The sequence below is a fragment of the Pongo pygmaeus genome, chromosome 15 (assembly GCF_028885625.2).
Source record: "Pongo pygmaeus isolate AG05252 chromosome 15, NHGRI_mPonPyg2-v2.0_pri, whole genome shotgun sequence".
NCBI lineage: Eukaryota > Metazoa > Chordata > Mammalia > Primates > Hominidae > Pongo > Pongo pygmaeus.
This window is the reverse complement of record NC_072388.2, coordinates 51,497,077-51,520,084: the sequence shown is the minus strand read 5'-3', so window position 1 is coordinate 51,520,084 and position 23,008 is coordinate 51,497,077. Positions and strand designations below refer to the sequence as shown.

The 23,008-nt window shown below is 43.0% G+C and overlaps 1 long non-coding RNA gene across 1 annotated transcript; it reads left to right on the top strand.

Annotated features, from left to right (window-relative positions):
• Nucleotides 1-17,261: 17,261 nt before the first annotated feature.
• Nucleotides 17,262-19,578, top strand: LOC134738112 (uncharacterized). The gene is made up of 3 exons (XR_010123659.1): nt 17,262-17,350; nt 18,424-18,549; nt 19,450-19,578. It is a non-coding gene; the product is annotated as an uncharacterized LOC134738112 (long non-coding RNA).
• The last annotated feature ends 3,430 nt before the right edge of the window (nt 19,579-23,008 follow it).

Sequence of the window (23,008 nt, the reverse complement as noted above, 5' to 3'; positions counted from 1 at the left end):
ATTAGAAGGCTTAAAGATATACATATATATTCGGTAAAACTAGCTCAGGGCAGCTTCAGTGAAAATGGAAAAGGCAGAGTATCATAGACTAAAGGAGACACACCTGAGCTTTGTCTACAAGGGTTTATTTTGAATGAAAAGCCATAATTTTTACCAGCAGTGGCAATACCAGTTGATCTGTACCAAAGATGGGGAAAGGAAGCCCTAACTCTTCAAAAACAGCCTCAACAGGGAAGAAACTTACTTGCCAAGAGCAAATAGGTAGCTAATAGGAGGCTACTGTTGAGATCCTCCTTGTCACTTAGATTTGACTTTTGTTTCTAAACCTCATACACAAGGAGCAACTTTTTATAATCAGCCTAAATGTCTTCGTGGAAGGTTTATAATGCTTTAGTTTCAGGTATTCTCAAAAGAGCCTGTCTTGTCCTATGTGTCACGTTTCTTTCTGATTGGGCTTTAGTCTCTAGCTTCCATGCTCCAAGTACTCGCCATCTGGCAGTACTTTAGAAATTTCCTTTTACTTTCTCATAGATCCTGTTGAAAGCAACCACATAATGAAAAGTAAATGTCTTCTGCTTATTCTTAGCAGGAAGCCGGAACTAAGTTCCTTGCAAGGCCCCATTCCAGACCTTGCGGTACTATAGATGGCGCCTACACTGTGACCTTGACCTCTTTCACATGCCCAGAATTCCTCCTATGAAGATCTTTAAAGAGGGAACTGGACAGATGTTTTCTTTAATCTTCACTGGTTAAGACAAATCCATGCAATGTAGAACTTCTAGAGGGTTTTGTTGTTGTTGTTCTTTAGGCAAACAACATGAATGAACAATGTCTCCTCTACTTCCAAGAGCTGCTTGAGAGCAAATTATGTTGATCCTTAAAAACGATTTCTAAACCTGTAAGATTTGATTGTAAAACTTGCTCTTGAGGCTGGGAGCGGTGGCTACCGCCTGTAATCCCAGTACTTTGGGAGGCTGAGGTGGGTGGATCATGAGGTCAGGAGATCGAGACCAGCCTGACCAACACGGTGAAACCCCACCTCTTCTAAAAATACAAAAATTAGCCAGGCGTGGTAGCGTGCACCTGTAATCCCAGCTACTCAGGAGGCCGAGGCAAGAGAATCGCTTGAACCGGGGAGGTGGAGGTTGCAGCGAGCCGAGGTCATGCCACTGCACTCCAGTCTGGGCAACAGAGCAAGACTCCGTCTCAAAAAAAAAAAAAAAAAAAAAGAAAAGAAAAGAAAAGAAAAGCTTGCTCTTAATTTATATCCTGAGAAATTAAGCTAAGAAGCTGTCCATATTCCATAAAAGCCTAGGGCATAGTCTTTTGCAATCTGTTAAGGCAACTGTTTTTTAAAAGGTGGGGCAGAGGTTTTAATAACTGTTTATTACATAATTCAGTGCTGTCTCTATATAAGAGGTCACAAATCACGGAGGCCAGTCAGTTCATTTTGTTCCAAGAGATCTACAAATTCGGAGCCGTTCCTCAGCCTGTACTGACTCTGAGGAAGCAAGTAAAGCTGTTTGGTCAACATATTCTTTTGAGAAAGGGAAGAAACTTCCCTTGGAGAGCTGAAGACCACAGCAGGTTACTAAAGTTGAGTGGGGAGAGGTAGAAAGCAAGGGGCCATTATCCTTTTAACAAATTGGGTACTTTTAGTGTCCAGAAGGAAGAGAATACTATATTCAGTGAGGGAGGGCCCAGGGGTGAAAAGACTCTTGGAAGACAGCACACAAGAAGCTTGATACATGTCACAGGGCTGGCTGATTACGATAAGCTGCTGAGCGCATGATGGCAGGGATAAGTGTTCAGCAGGCAAAGAGAGGCCATGGGCCGCAGCGACCCGGCCCAGGAGAGAGGGAAGGAAGGCACAGGCACGAGGCAGGGAAGCAAAGTTCCAGGTCAGTGAGGAGCTCCACACCCTGACATGAAAAAATGGTAGATGCTCAATAAATATTTGTGAAAACCTCCAAGAGGAATTTTTTACAAAAAGAAATTGGAGAAAATCCACAAACGAAAAATAATGTAGCACATGTTTGAGTTATTCAAATGAAGCTAAACTTAGCCAACTATTTCCCAAGTGCAGATAGGAAAACCAGAACATGAGGGAGACCCTATCATTTAAAATCATCCTGAAGAAACACAGGAAAAATAATATGTGCCTGTGGCCAGGTGTGGTGGCTCGCACCTGTAATCGCAGAACTTTGGCAGGCTGAGGTGAGACGATTGCTTGAGCCCCGGAGTTTCAGACCAACTCTAGAAAGAAGAAAGAAAGGAAAGAAAGGAAAGAAAGGAAAGGAAGAAAGGAAGAAAGAAAGAAAGAATGAATTAGCCGGGTATGCCGGGTGCGGTGGCTCACGCCTGTAATCCCAGCACTTTGGGAGGCCAAGGCGGGCAGATTATGAGGTCAGGAGTTCGAGACCAGCCTGGCCAATATGGTGAAACCCTGTCACCCTGTCTCTACTAAAAATACAAAAATTAGCCGGGCGTGGTGGTGCTTGCCTGTAGTCCCAGCTACTTGGGAGGCTGAGGCAGAAGAATCGCTTAAACCCAGGAGGCAGAGGTTGCAGTGAGCTAAGATCGTGCCTCTGCACTCCAGCCTGGGCGACAGAGTGAGACTCCATCTCAAAAAAAAAAAAAAAAAAAAAAAAGAATTAGCCGGGTATGGTCGTGCACACCTGTAGTTCTAGCTACTTGGAAGGCTGGGGCAGGAGGATCACTTGAGTCCAGGACCTCAAGGCCACAGTGAGCCATGATTGCACCACTGCACTCCAGCCTGGGCGACAGAGGGAGACCCTATCTCTAAAATAAATATCAACATTTTAAAAATACATGCATGTGAAGCATCAATTGTAACCAAAATTAGTTTAAATGCTCGTATTGTTTGTTCATTTGTTTTGAGATGGAATCTCACTCTGTTGCCCAGGCTGGAGTGCAGTGGTATGATCTCAGCTCACTGCACCTCTGCCTCCCAGGTTCAAGTGATTCTCCTGCTTCAGCCTCCCAAGTGGCTGGGATTACAGGCATGCGCCACCAAGCCCAGCTAATTTTCATATTTTTAGTAGAGAGAGGGTTTCACCATGTTGGTCAGGCTGGTCTCAAACTCCTGACCTCGGGTAATCCACCCGCCTCCACCTCCCAAAGTGCTGGGATTACAGGCATGAGCCACCACGTCCAGCTAAATGCTTGTATTTTTAAAAAGCAGTGGAGGAACAAAAATGAGAAAGCAACAAAAAAAGTTTTACAGAAGTCTAAGATAAAGTGGTATAACACACTGGAACTTCCCAAACAGGATGTCATGGAGAAGACCCGTGGGAAGCCCAATGTCCATTAAAGACACTACTTACATTTAGGATGAGGAGAGAGAGATGGGCCAGAAACAGACACCAGCATGTGAGCACATCCTCAGGGGAGGACAAAAGGGAAGGAACGAGATCACAGATAACCAGGAAGAGAGCTGAAGCGTGGGAATCTTTTTGTGACATGGCTAGGAGTGCACAGAGACCTTAGACCCGGAGCAGATGTGCTTAAATCTGCTTTTCTAAAACAAAATATGTTGTGGTGCTCAGAGCAACTTCTGTGAAGGGATTTGGAAAGACTGTGACCCTAAATAAATCGTCAAAGACAGCTCTTTCTGGTAAATTCCATCTAGGTCCTCTAGAGAAAAAAATGACACCAATAACCAACACTATGCAAAGCAAGAAAGAGACCAGCAGAGCCCTTCTCATCCCACAGGTCTGCACTCAAGACATCTTGAGGGGCCTTCCCTGACAACCCTCTCTAAAGAGTCCCCACAAGCGTCTTATTATGTCCTCAGTGTCTGTCTCCCAGCCTGAGAACTAGGAGGCCGCCCTCATCCACACATCCCCAGTGCCTAACAGGGCCTGGCATAGAGAAGGTGCTTAAACCAGTTCCTTGACTGAAAGAAGAAAAGAACTCCAGCCAAAGGAAAAGATCAGCCCATAACAATGTGAGAACACGGAAGTGAAAGTTGCTAATAAAAGAAACTCAGAACGGTATTCCAGGCCAGGGCTTGATGTGATTATATGTTTAGTTTTTTTATTAGCTGGATATATTTATTTTTCCTTTTTCTACTATTTTTAGGTCTAAAATCTTAGCCTTCTCTATTACTAGCTGTTTTAAAGACAGGAAATAGAGCCAATTTAAATATTGACCCAATCGAAACAATTCAGAGATAGGTGCTCTCAAATTCAAAAGGCAAACAAGAAAAAAAAAGTCAGGGTCATCTGCATTATCCCTTTACGTGCTATTTGTCAGGAATATGGAGGCAGTGTCATGGAGACAAAGTTCAGGAGTTAATTCTCAAGTTAAGTGTGAAAGTGAAGAGTCTACTGCAAGGGCAGGGCCCCTTTCTCATTTATGCTTACCCAAATCTCCTGCAGTATGACCCTATCATGCCAGTTCCCAAATATCAGTCACATTCAAAATAAACAGAAAAGGATTTTTCCAAAACCAAATAACAATAGTTTTTTGTGTTTTTTGTTTGTTTGTTTTTGTTTGTTTGAGACAGAATGTTGCTCTATCACCCAGGCTGGAATGCAGTGGTATGATCTCAGCTCACTGCAACCTCTGCCTCCTGGGTTCAATCGATTCTCCTGCCTCAGCCTCCTGAGTAGCTGAGATTACAGGTGCCTGCCACCACACCTGGCTAATTTTTGTATTTTTATTAGAGATAGGAGTTCACCACGTTGGCCAGGCTGGTCTCGAACTCCTGACCTCAAGTGATCTGGCAGCCTCGCCCTTCCAAAGTGCTGAAATTACAAGCATGAGCCACCGCACCTGGCCAAAAATACATTTTTCTAAAGGTAATCTCTGCCCCACTTTCCTCCATGAGCAGTAATGAACACTTATTAAACAAGCAGTGGTGCATCAGGGGCTTGACAACGCACTTGACACCAGAGGCATGTGATCTCACACGAACGCAACAAGCCTGAAGAGGGAACCAGACTACGGAGAAGTCAAGGAATTTTCTCAAAGCCACATAGCTGCAAAATGGCTCCAAAGCTTGTAATAGTACAATGTGTTCTGTCCCCTTTACATGGATAATTGAACATTGCCCAGGAAAGGTATAGGGATGGCAGCAAACCACGATGTATCCAATCAGTTGGTTTTTATATTTCATGAATGCTTTTAAAAACTTTTTATTATGAAAACATTCAAATATATGCAAAGTAAATGAACCAAGCCTGGCCTGTATAGATTTTTAAATCATCTTTTCAGCTCCTATTAGTGTATTAAAGACTGCTGGGATTATGCTTGAGATTGTACCGAATCTCTATTTTACTTTGGGGAGAAGTGACATTTTAATATTGAATGTTTCAATCCATGGGTATGGTATTTCTTTCCATTTATTGGAATCTTTAAGAGAAAAACTCTTATTAGAAATATCTTACTCCTAGGCCAGTTGCAGTGGCTCACACCTGTAATCCCAGCACTTTGGGAGGCCAAGGCAGGCAGATCATTTGAGGTCAGGAGTTCGAGATCAGCCTGGCCAACATGGTGAAACCCCGTCTCTCTACTAATAATACAAAAATTAGCTGGGCGTGGTGGCGCACGTCTGTAATTCCAGCTACTTGGGAGGCTGAGTCAGGAGAATTTTTTGAATCCGGGAGGCAGAGGTTGCAGTGAGCCGAGATCATGCCACTACACTCCAGCCTGGGCAACAGAGCCAGCTCCATCTTAACAAAAAAAAAAAGTAGATGCTGAATGAAAGGTAATGGAAAGTAGAAACTCCAGCTTCCTAGTGATAACACAGGGCAGCCTCTCTCATTCACTTCTTAAAGAGAGTTGTGTGATTTGTCAAAGAGAAAATCATTGGCTAGAGTGATTTATGATATCTCTTTTTTTTTTTTTTTTTTTTTTGAGACAGAGTCTCCCTCTGTCACCCAGGCTGGAGTGCAATATCATGATTTCAGCTCACTGCAAACACCGCTTCCCAGGTTCAAGCAATTCTCCTGCCTCAGCCTCCCGGGTAGCTGGGATTACAGGTGCCCACTACCATGCCCAGCTAATTTTTGTATTTTTTAGTAGAGATGGGGTTTCACCATGGTTGGTCAGATTGGTCCTGAACTCCTGACCTCAGGTAATCCACCCGCCTCAGCCTCCCAAAGTGCTGGGATTACAGGCGTGAGCCACCACACCCAGCCTGTGATATCTTGTATAGTTTCACACGTCAACTCTTGCAACTCTACAAAGACTAAGGAGAGAGAGATAATTAGTTCTGAAATAGAAAAGGGAAAATCCTTATCAGAAAACAAAAAGAGAATGGTTTTGGTACTTTTTATGAGATTAACATTCAGTAATGGTTAAGTTCTCCATGGCCAAATTAATTAGAATAAGGAGGCATTAATGAGACACATTTTGAATGTGATCCAGATACATCTTTCCCTTTGTGAATAAAAGGTGCTTTAGGGATAACTAAACCAAATTCTAAAACTACTTTTCTCTACTGTGTAGTAGAGATGATTTGGGCTAGAAGTTTACAGGATAAAAAGTCAGCCTTTAGTAATTTAAAAAACACCCTAATTCTTGAAATGTATGAATGGAACTATTAACATACCCAGTACTCTAGCCAGGTATGGTGGCTCACACATGTAATCCCAGCACTTTGGGAGGCTGAAAAGGAAGAATGGCTTGAGCCCAGGATTTTCAGACCAGCCTGGGCAACATGGCAAGACCTCATCTCAACAAAAAATATAAAAATATTAAATACATATTTTAATATTTAATATTCAAATAAATATTTAATATTTAAAATATATAAAATATAAAATATAAAAAATTGGCCAGGTGCGATGGCTCACACCTGTAATCCCAGAAGTTTGGGAGGCCAAGGCGGGTGGATCACTTGAGGTCAGGAGTTCAAGAACATCCTGGCCAACATGGTGAAACCCTGTCTCTACTAAAAATACAAAAATTAGCTGGGTGTGGTGGCTTGTGCCTGTAGTCCCAGCTACTCAAGAGGCTGAGGCAGGAGAATCGCTTGAGCTTCCCAAAGTGCTGGGATTACAGGAGGCAGAGGCTGTAGTGAGCCAAGATCACACCACTGCACTCCAGCCTGGGCAACAGAGTGAGACTGTCTCAATCAATCAATAAAAATAAATTAGCTGGGCATGGTGGCATGTGCCTATAGTTCCAGCTATTTGGAAGGCTGAGGTGGGAGGATCTATTGAGCCTGGGAGGTCAAGGCTGCAGCGAGCTGTGACTGCCACTGCACTCCAGTGTCACCCACTGCACTCTGGGTGGCAGAGCAATACCTTGTCTCAAAACAAACAACAAGCTATCCAGTACTCACCAGAGGTATCCCAGCATCAATAATACACTCTACATTTTAAATATCTGGTATTTAAACAAGTGCAAGCAACTCAAATTAGAATCATTATAAAATGATGACAAACCCCACAAGGAGATCATTGTGTGTGTGAATGTGTTGGAGGTGGAGGTGAGGGTCACAGGAAGAAAATTCTCTAGTTAGAGGTTTTTCAGCACTACCATCTTTTCATTTTTCCTTCAAAGATGGACTGGCCAGACAATATCTGAAAGAAATGTTGCCAGGCCTGGGGAAGTGTCTGCTGCTCCAGGACAGCATTAGAATAAACAAAAGAGGGCCGGACCCCGTGCATGCACATCTCTGGATTACTCATGCTCACTCCCAGGGCCTCTCCCTGGCACAGCTGTGAAGTAGGCAAAATTTATCTTTAGACTCTCCTACTTCCCCTTCTGGGTCTTGATCCTCTCTCCTCGTTCCATCTGAGGATACTCAATGCCTCGTGCTGTCCAGGGTAGCACCACACCCAGGGCACCCACATTCCTCCTTGGAAGGTGACCTTGTCCCCAAAGCAAAGTTTCTTCCTCTCCTTCTCCGCAACTCTCCACTAAAGTTAAAGTTAAAATTAAAATTTCCCCCCTCAGCTAATTGCCTGGGAGGAAAGTAATGTAAATGAATTCATACCGGCATGTGAGTCACTAATATTCTTTATTCCTCCCATGTGTACTGGCATTTTAAAAGTTTGTTAAGACAGGGCCAGGCACGGTGGGTCACACTTGTAATCCCAGCACTTTAGGGGGCCAAGGCAGGTGGATCATGAGGTCAAGAGATTGAGACCATCCTGGCCAACATAGTGAAACCCCGTCTCTACTAAAAATACAAAAATTAGCTGGGTGTGGTGGTGGGCACCTGTAGTCCCAGCTACTCAGGAGGCTGAGGCAGGAGAATCGCTTGAACCTGAGAGGCAGAGGTTGCAGGGAGCCAAGATCATGCCACTGCACTCCAGCTTGAAGACAGACAAAGACTCTGTCTCAAAAACAAACAAAAAGTTTGTTAAGCTAAAGGAATGTTTCCTTTAGAAGGAAAACTCAATCTGTAGGATACCCAGCAAAGAAGATCTGGGGAGGCCTGAGTTTCCTCAAACCATCCAAAGGCCATGGAGCCAACAGAGTCATTCCCTAGACCAAGTCTCCTCACCCCTACTGCAGGCAAGTTCATGACCCACATTGACTCTTGGGCAAAGGGCTGCTGAAAAAACTGTGGCAAATGCACGGATTTTGAAAATGTATTAAAAAGTGAAATATAAATCTAAAAGGTTAGATTTAATTCTAACACTTTTCTTTTCTCAATGTCAAATAAAACAGAATGATTAACAAGGATATCAAGACCATTCAATGGAGAAAAGGACAATCTTTTTCAACAAATGGTGGTGGGAAAACTGGATATTCACATGCAAAAGAATGCAACTGGAGCCATACCTTACACCACATACAGAAATTAACTCAAAATGGATCAAAGACTCAAATGTAAGAGTGAAAACTATAAAACTCTTGGAAGAAAACATAGGAGTAGGCCGGGCACAGTGGCTCACACCTATAATCCCAGCACTTTTAGAGGCTGAGGCAGGAGGATTTCTTGAGGCCAGGAATTCAAGACCAGTGTGGGCAACATAGGAAGATACCATCGCTACAAAAGATAAAAAGTTAGCCAGGCACCGTGGCGGCAGGCACCTGTAGTCCTAGCTACTAGGGAGGCTGAGGGAGGAGAATGGCGTGAACCCGGGAGGCGGAGCTTGCAGTGAGCCAAGATTGCGCCACTGCACTCCAGCCTGGGTGACAGAGCGAGACTCCGCCTCAAAAAAAAAAAAAAGTTAGCCAGGCACAGTGATGCATACCTGTAGTCCCAGCTACTCAAGAGGCTGAGGCAGGAGAATTGCTGGAGCCCGGGAGATTGAGGCTGCAATGACCCCTGATCACACCACTGCCCTCCAGCCTGAGTGACAGAGCAAGACCCTATCTTGAAAAAAAAAAAAAAAAGACAAGAAAGAAAGAAAACACAGGAGTAAAACTTCATGCTATTATTGGATTTGGCAATAATTTCTTCGATATGGCACCAATAGCATGGGCAACAAAAGAGAAAAATAGCTAAATTGAACTTCATCAAAATGTAAACCTTTTAGGCCGGGCAAGGTGGCTCACGCCTGTAATCCCAGCACTTTGGGAGGCCGAGGCAGGTGGGTCACGAGGTCAGGAGATCGAGACAATCCTGGCTAACACGGTGAAACCCCGTCACTATTAAAAATACAATAAATTAGCCGGGCGAGGTGGCGGGCGCCTGTAGTCCCATCTACTCGGTAGGCTGAGGCAGGAGAATGACGTGAACCCCGGGGGCGGAGCCTGCAGTGAGCCAAGATCGCGCCACTGCACTCCAGCCTGGGCGACAGCGAGACTCCATCTCAAAAAAAAAAAAAAAAAAAAAAAAAATTAATCTTTTAAAGGAAACTATCAACACAGTAAAAAGGCAACCCACAGAATGAGAAAAAATATTTACAAATTGGCTGGGCATGGTGGCTGACACCTGTAATCCCAGCACTTTGGGAGGCCAAGGTAGGAGGATCACCGAGCCCAGGTGTTCAAGACCATCCTGGGTAACATAGTGAGACTTCATCTCTGTTAAAAAAAAAAAAAAAAAAAAAAAAAGTAAAAAAAGAAAATATTTGCAAATCATATATGATAAAGGATTAATAACCAGAATACATAAAGAACCCCTAGGATGGATATGGTGGCTTACACCTGTAATCTCAGCACTTTGGAGGCTAAGGTGGGGGGATCGCTTGAACTCAGGAGTTTGAGACCAGCCTGGGCAATATGGTGAAACCCCGCCTCTATATAAAATACAAAAATTAGCCAGGCATAGTGGCACTCGCCTGCAGTCCCAGCTACTCAGGAGGCGGAGGTAGGAGGATTGTTTGAGCCCAGGAGGTGGAGGTTGCAGTGAGCCAAGATTGCATCACTGCACTCCAGCCTGGGTGACAGAATGAGATGCTGTCTCAAAAATAAAACAAACTAAAATAAAATAAATTCTAACATATGCTACAATGTGGATGAATCCTGAACACATTATGCTAAATGAAATAAGCTAGTCACAAAAGGACAATTTATTATTATTATTATTATACTTTAAGTTCTAGGGTACATGTGCTCAACGTGCAGGTTTGTTACATATGCATACATGTGCCATGTTGGTGTGCTGTACCCATTAACTCATCATTTACATTAGGTATTTCTCCTAATGCTATCCCTGCCCCCTCCCCCCACCCCACCCCACAACAGGCCCCTGTGTGTGATGTTCCCCGCCCTGTGTCCAAGTGTTGTCATTGTTCAATGCCCACCTATGAGTGAGAACATTCGGTGTTTGGTATTTTGTCCTTGTGATAGTTTGCTGAGAATGATGGTTTCCAGCTTCATCCATGTCCCTACAAAGGACATGAACTCATCAAAAGGACAAATACTATATGATTCCACTTATATGAGGTGCTAGAGTAATCAAATTCTTAGAGTCAGAACCTAGAATGGTGGATACCAGGAACTGGTGAGGAGAGAATGAGGGGTTACTGTTTAAGGGGTAGAGAGTTTCAGTTTGGGGGGAAGGGAAAGTTCTAGAGATAGTGGTGAATGTGACTGTACTTAATGGCATTGAATTGTACACTCAGAAAGGGAGAAAATTGTAAATTTTATGTTTTGTATATTTTAACACACACATACACACACAAAACCTACATGAGCTTTTAAGATAATTATCTCACCCAAGATCAGGTTTATAATCTAAAATTCATTTTCAACTTTTTAATAGCTAAAACTAATACAAGTGATTTGATTAGTCCATTTTGACCCTAGAATATAAATCAAGACTTCCAAGTCTCTCTGGATCCAGTTTAATAGTAAATTGTTTGGCTGGGCTGGTAGAAGGCCTGGAAGCTCTGGCTGGCACCTGAAATAACTGGCCCAATGTCTGACCCTGCTGGCCCCAGCAGCACTGGTATCTACCCTTCAGAAGAGACATCATGGCCCTCACATAGAAGCCCTGTGTTTATTACCTCCCAAGCACAAGTATGAGAAAGGCTTTTCCCCTCTCAGATTAACTGCACCAGGGCCTTCATTCTCCATTTCTGCAGTGGGCAATCATATTTAGTACATATGACAATAGCCTTCTCCTTCTCCAAGCTTTGGTCAGCCTCCAAGTCCTCTTCTCAACCAGGCCTGGACCTTGGCCCCTGTTGTTACCAGTTGAGGGTGTCCAGGCTCTTGCCGTTTTGAAAAAAGAATTGGACAAAACGCACAAACAACACAAGGAAAGAATGAAGCAACAAAAGCACACGTTTAATGAAACAAAAGCACACTCCACAGGATGGGGGCTACCTGAGCAAGGGGCTCAAGGGCGGGTTACAGAATTCTGTGGGGTTTAAATACCCCCTAGAGGTTTCCCACTGGTTACTTGGTGTATGCCCTATGTAAATGAAGAGGCTGAAGTGAAGTTACAAAGTTATTTACTTCTCGTACCCCCATGCAAATGAAGAAGATGAAGTGAGGTTACAAAGTTATTTAGTTGGTGTACCTCCTATGCAAATGAAGAGGATGTTTCCTGTCCTAGCTGAAGTAGAGTTACAAAGATATTTACTTGGTCTTAGAAAGCTGGGGTTTTTCTGTTGGATTTAGCTCTAAGAAATCCTTAGGTTCCCTGCCCCAGACCCTATTCTCCTGCCTCACTGTCCTTGCTGGGTCTCCATAAACCCAGTTTTAGGAAGAATCCTGGAGAATCCCCACCCCTCAATATCTGATCAAATTCCTCATCCCCCATCTTTGACATGTAAGTCCTCGACCTGTCTTCAGCAAGAATCCTGTGTTATTACTTTAGCAAGAATCCCCTTATCCTTGATATCTCTTAGTAATTTCCATTCACTGACCCCCTCACTCTGCTTGCTGGCCATAAAACCTCAGCTGTCTTGATTATATTCAGATTTGAGCTCAATCTCTCTGTTTCAAAGCTCTTACTACAATTCTCCTGAACAAAGTCTGCCTTTTTCTTTGAGACGGAGTCTTGCTGTGTCGCCCAGCCTGGAGTGCAGTGGCGTGATCTCCGCTCACTGCAAGCTCCGCCTCCTGGGTTCACGCCATTCTCCTGCTTCAGCCTCCCAAGTAGCTGGGACTACAGGTGCCCACCATCATGCCCAGCTAATTTTTTTGTATTTTTAGTAGAGACGGGGTTTCACTGTGTTAGCCAGGATGGTCTTGATCTCGTGACCTCGTGATCCGCCCACCTCGGCCTCCCAAAGTGCTGGGATTACAGGCATGAGCCACCGTGCCCAGCCTGCCTTACTATTTTAACAAGTGTGTCAGATTAGTTTTTTCTTTAATACACAGCAGGAACCTTGGAAGGCTTAAAAATATTGGCATTTCAAAAGCAATAGTCCTATGGGAATCATAGTTACTGGCAAAGTAACCAATAATTTATCTGATCATCTAATTGCATTCTGGTAAATAAAATCCAACAGTATTTGTCCATAGAGCCCACAGGTTCATCACCTTCTAAAAGCTAGAAAATTTAGTGATTGTATCCAAGCCCCCTTGGGAGAATAGAAAAAAAATTATTCAGGCTGGGCACGATGACTCACACCTGTAATCCTAGCACTTTGGAAGCTGAGGCAGCCGGATCACCTGAGGTCAGGAGTTCGAGAGCAGCCTACCCAACATGGTGAAATCCCGTTTCTACTAAAAATACAAAAATTAGCTGGGCGTAGTGGCAGGCACCTGTAATCCCAGCTACTTGGGAGCCTGAAGCAAGAGAATCACTTGAACTGAAGAGGTGGAGGTTGCAGTGATCCGAAATTGCACCATTGCACTCCAGCCTGGGCGACACAGAGATATTCCGTCTCAATAAATAAAATCATTAATTAATTAAATCTGGGATTTAAAAAACAATGCCTAAGGTTTGAAATCCTGTTGCAGGCAATCTAAACCCTACACCCATTTACTGTCACCACCTGCCTACCCCACCCCAGACCCAGCACCCTTTCAACCCTCGCCCCGACGTACGGGCATACATGCTGCTCTTGTTAGACAGGTGAAGCGCAACAGTCCTCAGTTACCTGCATTTCCCTCCCACTCTGTAGGCTCCTTAGACATGTTCCTTGGTTTCTCAGGGCCGTGGCACCTGGCAGAGTCTGCAACCCACTCCGAGAAATTGGAGGGGGCTGCCATCACTGTCGGTGACGTGAGAGGCCATTGAGACACCGCCCTGTCTGTGCTTAAAAGAGAACACGCCCTGGTTGCTGGAGGGTGTCTGTCTGCATGACTCACTGGAGAAGCTGTCTCCTTGGGAGGAAGTGTGGAGCAGCCTCTCTAAATTTCATTTAGGTAAATTAAGGGGTGGAAAACCACTTGAAGTAGGAAGGCAAAGGCCAGAATTTATCCCTGGACATGCAACTGCTTTCTACATTTGGCCAGTGCAGATTCAGTCAGATGGAAACAATTTATTTCCTTCAAACCTTGAGAAAGAAGCACGCCTTTGTCCTCTGTCAAGGTGTCCGGGGAATCACGGGTGGCTCTCATTAATGAAAATAACTGCTTTGCATTCACATCACACCTAATCTCCTGTATGGTAAATAATGGAAAGTACTTTAGAAAAGTGCTTGGAAACCTCTTCTCTGCAGGTAGTATTAGCAGATCTCCCTTTGGCCCAAGGCCATTTGGGTTTCCAGGGAAGAGGCATTGATGGGATTAGGTAACGGGGCCATTTGTCTTCATTAACTTTATTGCTAACTTTCTGACTCTGGTTATAGGCCCCACAATTAGTTTGTTTCTAAGGGAGAATCGTATTTAGGTTTTTCAATGGCAATTGTTTTATTCATTAAGTTTTCTAAGTAACACAAAAAAGCTTTCTTTTTCACAAAAGTAACATCTGCTACCTGGGGATTTCTGCCTGGTAATTAGCTAACTGGCAATCACCTAAATATGTATCCCCCTCATCAAATTCTAATATTTTTCCTGTTGTTTTTTCTTTTTTTAAAAAAAAACAACACTAAGCTGTTTTCATTGGCCAAAAGAAAATGCCTTTAGTTTTTTTTTAATGCCTAATAATTCGGAATTATCCTTAATCACGTTCTGTTCTGTTATCCAAAGACATATTTTCTAAAGTATGATGTGAACCATCTCTACATTCATCTGTAGCAAAAACATGCCAACACAATGAGTCAGCCAAAATGAAGATGTAATGTGATACACGATATGACTTCCATTTTTGGACCAAAGAGTTCCATGACAGCAATTTCAACTGGACTATAAAATATATTTCAACAAGCACATAAAAATGTATTTCAGATGCAAGACCCCTTTCCTTAGTTATCTGTATTACATCACGTGATCCTTTGTTTCCAATTAACTATTCAATGTTATCTGTCTTTATGCATCTAATGGATTTTCCCCCATCAAATGTTTTCAGATGAATAGTAATTTAATCAAATGTTTCCCTCTGTTAAAAAAAAAAAAAAAAAAAAAAAAAAGCCAGAGCTTGTTATGGGCTAAATGTAGCTTAATTATATTTAGTTTTTTATAAAATACATTAGATAAGGCTTAAGAGAACATATTTTGGAAAAGCCTGTTGCCAGTGACTTCAATGTCTTCTCATTAATTTTTTAAAAACTGAAGCCCTTAGTTTTGTCTTATGGACTAATTAGCTGAAGAACAGATCTGGTTCTAATTCCCAAGTCCAGCTCTAATTCAGAATGAGCTCTTTAGTCACTAAACTTCAGACGAAAAGTCTGTCGTACCCACTGACTGTGCCCAAGGCAAAGAGGAAAACCTAGATGAGGAAAGCATAGTAGAGAACCATGGGGCCACGAGATTCATTTAGTCAGGAATCAGTAGGGTATATGTTTCATATCAAGGATCCTGTGCAATCCTAATGAAGTTCTAGTGGGGAAATTACATCTGATATTGATTTATCTTTGAGTCTGAGTTTTGTGAAAACTGCCTTTAACTGAACAATTTCCCTAGAAATTTTGCATCAAAATTGATGGCACCTGGAGCCGGGTGCGGGCGGCGGAGGTGCTCATGCCTGTAATCCCAGCACTTTGGGAGGCCGAGGCGGGTGGATCACCTGAGGTCAGGAGTTTGGGATCAGCCTGGCCAACACACAGAAACCCCGTCTCTACTAAAAACACAAAAATTAGCCGGCCGTGGTGGCGCGTGCCTGTAATCCCAGCTACTCGGGACGCTGAGGCAGGAGAATCACTTGAACCCGGGAGGCGGAGGTTGCGGTGAGCTGAGATTGTGCCATTGGACTCCAGCCTGGGCAACAAGAGCAAAACTCGGTCTCAAAAAAAAAAAAAAAAATTGATGGCACCTATGTTACACAAGACAAGCGAAGGTTGTGGAAATGTTCCAGATTAGAAAGACATGGTAACTTGATCTTATACCAAATAAAGGGGGAAAAATGCTTTAAAGGGTAATATTAGACTAATAGATACTATTGGAATACAGATGATGTCAATGTTAAAATTACTTTAGTTGTTAACTGTATTGGATTAGCAAGAGACTATCCCTATTCTTAAGAAACACACACTGAAGCATTTAGAGGAAAAGAGTTGTAGTATACGCAACTGACTTTCAAATAATTCAGAAAAAGAAATATTATAAGTTGCATACATGAGTATGTGCACAATGATCAAGTTAATGGGTAAACTAGGTGAAGCTGGGTAGAATATACAGGTTTTCTTTGTATTATTCTTGCAACTTTTATGTAAAATTATTTCCAAATAAAAAGTAAAAAAATAAATTAATGACACTTAAGTATAGTCTGATTAGGAGACTTTAAGTACAGTGGTTGACTGGCTAAGTTATTTCTCCTTTAAGATCTGTCACTTTTTCAAATTGATAACTAGATAGTAGTTTCCTCAGAGGTTACTATAAAAATGATATAGCCCAGTGAAATATCTTACAGTCTTGTTATCCTTTATTGTAGATTTCTTTTTTTTTTTTTTTTTTTTTTTTTTTTGAGACAGAGTCTTGCTCTGTTGCCCAGGCTGGAGTGCAGTGGCGTGATCTCGGGTCACTGCAAGCTCTGCCTCCTGGCTTCACGCCATTCTCCTGCCTCAGCCTCCTGAGTAGCTGGGACTGCAGGCGCCCGCCACCAAGCCCAGCTAATTTTTTTGTATTTTTTTAGTAGAGACAGGGTTTCACCGTGTTAGCCAGGATGGTCTCAATCTCCTGACCTCGTGATCCGCCCACCTCAGCCTCCCACAGTCCTGGGATTACAGGCGTGAGCCACCACGCCCGGCTACTGTAGATTTCTCATACCTCTTAGCCAGGTTTCTGGAGAGAAACAGAACCAATAGGGGAGATACACACACACACACACACAGACACACACAACCAATAGGGGAGATACACACACACACACACGTACACAGACTGACTTTAAGGAATTGACTCACGTGGTTGTGGGGGCTGGCAAGTCTGAAATCTGAAGAGCAGACCAGCAGGCTGGAAATGCAGACAAGAGAGGCTGTTGCAGTACAGAGAATTAATTCCACAGGGCAGCAGGCTGGAAGCTTGGGCAGGGTTTCCATGTTGCAGTCTTGAGAATTCCTTATACTTTAGGGAGCCTCAGTCTTTGCTCTCAAGGTTTTCAACTAATTGAATGAGGCCCACCCATATTGCAGAGGGTCATCTGCTGTACTCCCTGCCTATTGATTTAAATGTTAATCATCTAAAACATACTGTCACAGCAGCATCTTGACTGTGTTTCACCAAACAACTGGGCACTATAACTTAGCTGACACACAAAATTAACTATCAGACTATTGGAAACAGGGTATTCAGGATCAGAGTGATTTAAGCCCTTGTAGGAAAATGGCAATAAAACCTAGCATGCTCCCTGCCTTCAAGAAAAGGAAACCCTAGGGACAAGCCTGTACCAAGTACACACGAAATAACTATATGACAATTTTAAATGACAGAACGAAACCCTCAATGCCAAGGTGTGGAGCACAGGGATTCACAACAGGTGAGAAGGGTCGGGAAAGGGAGGGGGCTCAGACACAAACGAGTAGGCAAGATTTAAGGATAAGAAGGCTTCCTTTGGGGGATGGGGCCACGGGTTCTTCCAGATGAACTCAATCAGCCCTTTACTCTATTCTTTTTTACTTTCTTAAAGTATTAAACAAGCAAAGAAACATAACCCTCAGTAAGTAGCATTATGTTATAGGGTTTTATGCCCTACTAAATCAGCATCCTCAGTTCATAAATCCAGCAGATTTATAATGGAGCTTTCATACTATAAAGGACTACAGAATTGAGAGCCTGATTCATAATTTTCCGATTGTCTTAATTACTTAAATATGTAAAATTTTAGAAGCCTTTTGTTTGCCTTTAATAGGAATGTCATATAATTCAATTTTCTAATTCAGTATTTTTTACTTAATAAACGTTTTCAGACCTTTAAAACTTGTTATTTTATTACTTTGTCGTGGTTTTCTTAATTGAAAACTCAAGCATAATTTTAAGAGTCTAATCGTTATATCTAATTACAAAAAAAAGCTAAGTAGTGACATTATTTAACTTAAATACAACTTTTTAAAATAATGACTCACAGATGGACAGGAAGCTGCCGTTAGAACGGCTGGAATTGAAAGATGCTTCTGCCATTACAGAAGCCCTCTTTAAAATCTCAGCTTAATCTGTGTTAACTTTCCAATTGTATTTGTCAATTCAATTTTAAAATACCAGGAAAATTTTGGAATCTAGGCCTTTGACTGCTTTTTTTCTTTTTCTTTTCCTTTTTTTTTAAATTTATTTATTTATTTTTGGTCAACAATAGCTCTTCCACAAGAAAAATTAAAAAAATATGTGACTCTACAGAAGACAAACACCCTTTAAAATCTGGAGCAACTTCACACAAGTCAATGGGAGTATTGAGAAGTCTTCTTAAATTACTTTTGCATCTACAAATAGAGAAAAACCTTGCACTACCCCCTGCCTTGCCCATATTAAGTATTTACTCATTCAACAATCATTTATTATATGCCTGTCTGGATTACTTTCATCACCTGACGCCGTTCTTCCTCATTTCTGTTACAGCCCCTTAAAATCAGGACTCTAGGGCCGGGCGCAATGGCTCACACCTGTAATCCCAGCATTTTGGGAATCCAAGGCAGGAGCATCACTTGAGCCCAGGAGTTCGAGACCAGCCTGGCCAACACACTGGTAACTTCCCCCTGCCAGCCCCATACCCCATCTCTACTAAAAAAAATAAAAATAAAAAAATTGGCTGGGCACGGTTGCTCAGACCTGTAATCCCAGCACTTTGGGAGGCCTAGGCGGGGAGATCACCTGAGGTCAGGAGTTCAAGACCAGCCTGGCCAACATGGTGAAACCCTGTCTCTACTAAAATTACAAAAATTAGCTGGGCATGGTTACAGAAGCCTGTAATCCCAGCTACTCCAGAGGCTGAGGCAGGAGAATAGCTTGAACTCGGGAGGCAGAGGTTGCAGTGAGTAGAGATCATGCCATTGTACTCCAGCCTGGGAGACAAGAGTGAAACTCTCTCTCAAAAAAAAAAAAAAAAAAAAATTAGCAGGTTATGGTGGTGTTCAACTGTGGTCTCAGTTACTTGGAAGCCTGAAGCAAAAGGCTCACTTGAGCCCAGGAGGTCAAGACTTGCAGGGAGCCATGATCATGCCAGTGCACTGCATCCTGGGTGACAGAGTGAGACATTGTCTCAAAAAATAATAATAATAAAATACAATTGCTTTCCGTGGTTCCCTATCACTGGCAAATTAAGTCTTTATATGTATATACATAAAAGATAATGTGTGTTGTGTGTCCATGTGATGTAAGCACTGGATTTCCAGAGAAGGCCCCTGAGGCCTTTTCAAGGCAGGATAGTATAGCATTTAGGTGCACAGACTATGGTGTTTGAATGCCTGAGTTCAAATCTCAAATTTATATCCCACCACACCCTCCCGCATCAGCTCCCCTGACAAATTCCGCCTCCCAGGCTTTCTGAACTGCTTATCTTTCTCTGAGTAAGCTATGTGAACACGTTTGTGCCCTTACCCTCGGCTCTGCATGCCTCTTACTCGATATTTTTCCTCTAACTCTTAGTGGTCCTTCTTTGAGCACCTCCCCAGAACCTCTTAGGCTGTGGAGAGCACCAGGACTCCCTCAAGCCAAGCACTTGCCGAACAGCTGCTTTTCTCCCCGAGACCACGAGGACAGGCGGCACTCCCTCCGGTAAGTGTTCCCTCCTTGGGCAGGTCTTCCCTGACATTTCCAGACAGAACCAGGGGCTCTTTCCCAGGTGATCTCTTGGAACCTCAAGCATATTTCTGTGTGTGTAGCAAGACTCTGTAATTATCTCTGTCTCCCAGTGACACCGAGAGGAACTTTGTCTTACTCCACTTAGTAGCTTCAAGCACAAACACAATTCTCAGAACACAGGGGGTGTCTGTGTTCAAATAGATAATTTGTCGAACAAATGGATACATATCTACAACATCTAAGAATGCTTTTAAAACACAGGAGAAGAGGAATCACAGAAAAATCAACCAAAAACGTCAAGTAAATTGTAGATTTCCCTAGGCAAGCTCTGGCCAAAGAAGTTACACTATAATATTTATCTGAGATGCCTAGAATTCTGTTTTCTCATAATCTGCTTTTGTCTTCATCTCTAATTAAGCTAAATTTAAAATGATAAACTGGTAAGTTTAAAATTTCACTATGTTTATAAACCATGAGTAGCTCTAAGAACTTTGAGAGAAAATAAAGCCTATTCACTGTTCACAATTTACAAGGCTAAGGCATAGAAAATTTCCCCTTTATTTAACACACTTTACAATATCTTGTTTAAAGGTGAATTATTTCACTATTAATGCCTTTAAATATAGTTACAAAACAAAGCACCCAGAGATAAACATAAGAAGTTTGCCTATAAACACACTGATGGCCAAAAATGGAATACAACTCAGTCCAAAGAAATCATTTTAAAAACAGCCACAAAGGAAATCTTAACCTGAAATCTATTCTTCAACAGCTACTCAAACGTAACAGACAAACTAAGTGACGACTTAGTGATTTACCATCAAAGCATGGTATGTTGATAATACTGGAATGAACAGAGACATAAAGATAGATGCTCATGGTATTAAAAGTAAATGCCCTTGGCTGCTGTCTGAGGCACTGTCACAGTCTACTATTTCTTAAATCTGATTTTTGTTTTTTGTTTTTGAGACAGTGTCTCGCTCTGTCACCCAGCCTGGAGTGCAGTGGCGCAATCTCGGCTCACTGCAACCTCTGCCTCCCAGATTCAAGCAATTCTCCTGCCTCAGCCTCCTGAGTAGCTGGGACTGCAGGTGCGCACCACCAGGCCTGGTTAATTTTTTGTATTTTTAGTAGAGATGGGTTTCAGCATCTTAGCCAGGATGGTCTCGATCCCCTGACCTTGTGATCTGCCCGCCTCAGCCTCCCAAAGTGCTGGGATTACAGGCGTGAGCCAACCCGCCCAGCCTTAAATCTGTTTTTTTAAAGTCTCATGGTAGCCTCACCAACGTTTTTGTTTGAACTTTATCCTCTCTGCACTATGAATATTCCTGTTCTCCTTGGGTTGGATTTTCTCCACTTTTTGAAGAATGTCTTTATAATCTGCAGTAGCCTTCAAGAGCCAAAGTTAAGTATAGTAATGTTGGACTAGCCGGCAATGTGGTAGGTATATCTTTCTAGATGAAGAACCCTGTCTTGTGTCCCCTTGAATCACATCACGTAGGTAGCCATCTGTGTACTCTATCTACATTAAGGTAGGCCCCGGACAGGGAGGAATAGGGAGACAATGCAGGAATTTAGACACTAGAGTTCTGCTAACAATTCCCTATACATGACTGCTGCACCCTTCCAGAGGTGTTTATGACTGAGACAAGACAGTATTTTAGGGGTTCAGTAGCAGTTTCTATGCCCCTAGATCTAACACTTAAGCAGTGTTTTCTCTGAGTAACTGTGTTAGTCTTTCGGCTGCTACCACAAAACAGCATCAACTGGGTGGCTAATAAACAACAAACATTGATTTCTGTCAGTTCTGAAGACTGGGAAGTCTAAGATCAAGGTGCTGGCAGATTCAGTATCTGCTGAAGGCCTGCTTTCTGGTTCATAGATGGCATTTTCTAGTTGTGGCCTCATATGGTGGAAGGAGTAAAATGAGTTCTCTGTGTCTCTTTTATTAGGGCACTAATCCCATTATAAGGGCAGCACTTTCATGACCTAATCACCTCCCAAAGGTCCCACCTCCTAATGCTATCACCTTGGGGATTAAGTTTTCAACATGTGAATTTGGGAGGGTGGGGCACAAACATTCAGACCCTATCACTAAGAAAACAGAAGCAAACAGTGGCTTCTAAACTGATGGGATCTGGGTGCAAGCTTGTAAGACAAGGGCCCAGGAAGTTCCTGTTGTAGACATCGTCATGAAGGGACACAGCAGAAAAGCATTTCAGAATCAGAAGGGATTTTTTTTTTTTTGACAGGGTCTCACTCTCTCACCCAGGCTGGAGTGCAGTGGCATGATGATGGCTCACTGCAGCCTCAATCTCCAGGGCTCAAGTGATCCTCCCACCTCAGCCTCCTGAGTAGCTGTGGCTACAGAGGCAATGCTACCACACCCAGCTAATTTTTAAATGTTTTGTAGTGATGGGGTTTCACTATGTTGCCTAGGTTGGTTTCGAATTCCTGGCCTTAAGTAATCCTTCCACTTTAGCCTCCCAAAGTGCTGGGATTACAGGCGTGAGCCACCATGCCTGGCCAGAAGGGATCTTAAACATATGGAAGTCATGTGACCCAGATTTTCCACTGCAAGCACAATTCCAAATATTCTTCCCCTCCATCAGACCATGAGCCATAGGTCACCTGGGCTACCATCTTAATTTAATTTTATTATTATTTTTTGAGATTTAGCCTCACTCTGTCACCCAGGCTGGAGTGCAGAGTGCAATGGCGTGATCTCAGCTCACTGCAACCTCTGCCTCCCAGGTTCAAGTGATTCTCCTGCCTCAGCCTCCTCCCGAGTAGCTGGGATTACAGGCGCACACCACCATGTCCAGCTAATTTTTGGGGTTTTTTGTTTGTTTTTGAGACAGAGTCTCAGTCTGTCGCCCAGGCTGGAGTGCAGTGGTGCGATCTCAGCTCAGTGCAAACTCTGTCACTTGGGTTCAAGCAATTCTCCTGCCTCAGCCTCCCGAGTAGCTGGGATTACAGGTGCCGGCCACCACACCTGGCTAATTTTTTTTTTTTTTTTTAAAGTAGAGACAGAGTTTCATCATCTTGGCCAGGCTGGTCTTGAACTCCTGACCTCGTGATCCACATGCTTCGGCCTCCCAAAGTGCTGGATTACAGACGTGAGCCACTGTGCCTGGCCAATTTTTGTATTTTTAGTGGAGACAGGGGTTCACCATGTTGGCCAGGCTGGTCTTGAACTTCTGACCTCAAGTGATCCACCCGCCTCAGCCTCCCAAAGTGCTGAGATTACAGGCGTAAGCCACTGCGCCCAGCCCCATCTTAATTTTACAGGCAAAGAAACTGAGCATAAATAATTTGCCATTGTGGAAATGTAGATGGTGAAAGAAAAATAAAACAAAAATTTTTTTTTAAATTGTCAAATATCACACAAGTAGTTAGTGCT